Source organism: Pleurodeles waltl, chromosome 12 (genome assembly GCF_031143425.1).
Source record: "Pleurodeles waltl isolate 20211129_DDA chromosome 12, aPleWal1.hap1.20221129, whole genome shotgun sequence".
NCBI classification, from domain to species: Eukaryota; Metazoa; Chordata; class Amphibia; order Caudata; family Salamandridae; genus Pleurodeles; species Pleurodeles waltl.
The window spans coordinates 123058199-123061801 of NC_090451.1; the positions used below are offsets into that span (position 1 = coordinate 123058199).

At 44.7% G+C, this 3603-nt stretch overlaps 1 non-coding gene across 1 annotated transcript; it reads right to left on the reverse strand.

Annotated features, from left to right (window-relative positions):
- Positions 1 to 1322: 1322 nt before the first annotated feature.
- TRNAI-AAU (transfer RNA isoleucine (anticodon AAU)) lies at positions 1323 to 1396 on the reverse strand. Its single transcript has one exon. It is a non-coding gene; the product is annotated as a tRNA-Ile (tRNA).
- Positions 1397 to 3603: the final 2207 nt, after the last annotated feature.

Genomic DNA, 3603 nt, shown 5'->3' on the forward strand with positions numbered 1-3603 from the left:
AGACCTGTGCAAGGTTCCTCGGTATGCAGGATGCATAAAGGTCGGGATGCAAGACCTCTAGAGGTACGTGGTTCCTGTAGGAAGGGAACTTGAGAATCCCTGGGGTGTGGAAGGTGCAGGGTCCCTGAGAGATGGACTTCCTCTGAAGCTGATGAATGTGCAGGGTCCCTGTTGGTGACAGAGGTGTTGGGTGTCTATATATAAGAGAGGTACAGGGTCCATGAGGTGGGGAAGTGTAGTGTCTCTGAAGATAGGGGTTGAGGAGGTAAGCACGGGCGTGCGGGGTCCCTGGGATAGGAACTGTAGGGTCCCTGGAGGCAGAACTGGTGCATAATCCCTAGCCGTGGGGGAGTCATGCTTAGTCTCTGTGGATGGCTGGTGTGCAGGATGCCATACGGTAGGAGTGATGCCCTGTCCCTGTGGGTGAGAACTTGCAGCCTTTCTTTAAGTGGGGGAGAGGCAGGGTGCTGGGAGGCGAGTGGTGTCTCTAGAGGTGAGAAGGTGCAGTGTCTCTGGACTGGAGGTTGTAAGCGTGCAGGGACCTTTGAGATGAGACCTTCACCTTGAGGTATGCAGTGTCGGATCATCTATTGCTCAGTAAACGCTCACTTCTGGGTGTTTCATCATCGGACCAGAATCTGGGTATCGGCTTCACTCTGGCCACATCCGCATCACACACCATTCTCGCCTCAAGCCCCTGATTCCTGTCACCTACGTTTATCACAAATTGCCTTAACTTTTACAACCTCATAATTTAGCTTCTTCCGCTAGTAGCACCTGCACGTCAAACTGAAATTCTGTGAAACAACCCCCCTCCACGGGTCTCCTCACTCCTAACCTTTACTTGACCACAATAAAGCGCTTCGTCAGGGTGCTAAACGCTATGTAAATGCAATTACAACAATACAATACACCTTGCTCTCCGTCTTGAAGCCATCAGATTATTTGGTGCTCCCAGTTACTGCCGATGTATTGAATGCAGTGCAAGAATGATTTGCATATCACAACACTGCGAGGTTTCGGGCTGGTTGCCGCAGGTGTTTCTCTATTTTGCTCTCTGCGGATGTTCCTTCTCTCCCCATCCCAGTATTCAAAGCCCTGCACCCAACATATGTCTTTCAAAGGCACTCTCTACTTTCACCCCCTCACGTCCCGGTTTAAGCACGACTTGCATGTTCTTCTCTTTCTGTATTTCCATCCTCCTGTTTTGAAATGTGTGCCGTTCTGCATGGATATATGTTTACGGTAGTAAAACAACACGAATTAGGAGGCCATACATTAGTGGTAAAATGGCGTTAGAGCTTTTCCTAAAATGTAACCCTTGGCCCGTACGGGGATCGAACCCGCGACCTTGGCGTTATTAGCACCACGCTCTAACCAACTGAGCTAACCGGCCAATGCGTAACCCCACAAAATGTTCACTTAAGTACGTGAGACACGGCTCAACACTTCCCTCTGTTCAGTAGTTTACAGTTGAAAAGTATACATTCATAAGCTTAACTGTGCCAAGAAGTTCAATTGCCTTGTCTACTACTCAAAAGCAGCGTGGAAGTCTGCTAGGGTCACCACTAAACACCAAACAATGCTGCTACCAAACCTGCAAGGACACAGACATACTCACCCACATTCTCTCATCAAAAAGAGGATTCTTTTTTTGTTTACATTCTTGATGATTTAGCATCATGTCGATGTCTCCAAAAATGACATCATGTGACCTTTGCCCCGTTTAGCTCATCACTGGCAATATCATCACCGTCATTCAGGAGGGGACTGTCGCCTGACCTCCCAATACATTTTCCAGGCTATAGTCGCTACTAACGTACATGTCTGGAAACAGTTAATCTGGTTTATTGTGAAAAGGCACTACATCATACCACTGATAAACAAATGCTATTAGTGTAATAAGAGGCAAGTCACTTACCATCTAGACCTAAACATGGGCTCGATTCTTACTGCAAATGAAGGAACATTATAGTCCATCAAATGAAATACAAGAGATTTTTGTACAGTGTACACCCTCAACTCACATACTTGATGAAGTCTTTTGATGCGATAATGAAAAAAAGGGGTTCAGTGAAATAAAATATTTGCCTAAAATCACAATATTTGGTCAAGCCAGAAGCCATGACTGATCCCAAGATCTGTTTCACATGACATAATTCAGCCATTAAATGGATAGCTCTCCTTTTTAACAATAATGATTTATGCTTTCTTTTAATTCTTGACTTGTGAGGGAGAGCATGAATCAGACAAAAGCCATATGAATACCTGGCTCGTTTTGAGCTTGAGATTCCAAGAGGACCTTGAGCAGAGCCAGGCCTCTGGTTCGAAACTTCAGTGGCTCAACCAACCCCTGCAGACCACAGGCTTGCTTCCATCTAATTCTTCTGCACTCTGCAGAAGAGAGAAGAAATGTAATTTATATGCTATCCTTCCATGAAGCTCAGCAGTCTGGTCTGATATGGCAAGACGGTACTTACTGAACATTTGAAAGGGCTCAACTGGTGCTGAAATTGGAAAACATTTACTCCGGGAACCCATAACTTAGCAGTTATGGTCAGGCAAAGGAAAGGAGATAGTCACGAGGGGCGGAGTTTGAAAAGCAGAGCCTGACAGTCAACGTATACATCTACTAAAAAACTTCTGCTACAAAGAGACTGGAAACAAGGACATATGTGAAAGTATAGCTGTTCTGCATTACTTAATTGGTCACAGAGAGGCTGCATTTTAAAACATCTTGCAGGGTTAAGACGCATGCTATAGCAATCACTGTGTGCCCAGCAGTTCTGAGAGCATTATAATAGTAGTAAGATATCTTGCAATCTTGGGAGAATTCTTTGTTTTATCCAGTCAATGTTTTGACTCATAGAGTAGCATAGAAGGTTAATGTGGCTGCTTCCAAGCACATTATGTAACATGCAGATCACAGATTTTTTTTTATTTTTGTTACATTTAGATAGGTAAGTGGGCTACTGCTTTGAGCACTGAGGTAATTTTGGTACTTCCTGTTCAAACGTTGCAAGCCTTCTAATCTAGCACCGTGTTCTATTTACCAGGATTGACTTGAGTTTAAATCCTTATTGGGTTTTTACCCACAATATGTTATTCTAACATTGCAAAGAAGAGTTTCTTTGGGAAGTACTAAAGACTTATTAGTATAAACAACCACAATCACAGTGTTTCTCCTGACTGTCACTCTTAACATAAAATGTCTACAAGTATTGGTGATATGTGATTCCTAAACCTCATAAGCAATAACCCTCACTGCTTTAGCCTGTACAATGAATTATACAGCTGTATAATTTATGCAGGGCCGGCTTTAGGGCGGTGCGGCCGCACCACATGCTGACCTGGATTGGGGGCGCTGACCTCAAGGGGCACTGTGTTTAGCAATGACTTATGAAACTTGTCATTTAAAACCACCTTCTGAAAAGTTCCTTGTGTTAGGGTCTCAAGGCGCTGGGGTGGGGGAGCTACTGGTCATTTAAACAATGTCTTGAGGCGTTTTCTGAACGTCAAGAGGTCTTCAGTCTGGCGAAGATGGAGTGGTAGGGAGTTCCAGGTCTTGGCGGCTAGGTAAGAGAAGGATGTTCCTCCGGCGGT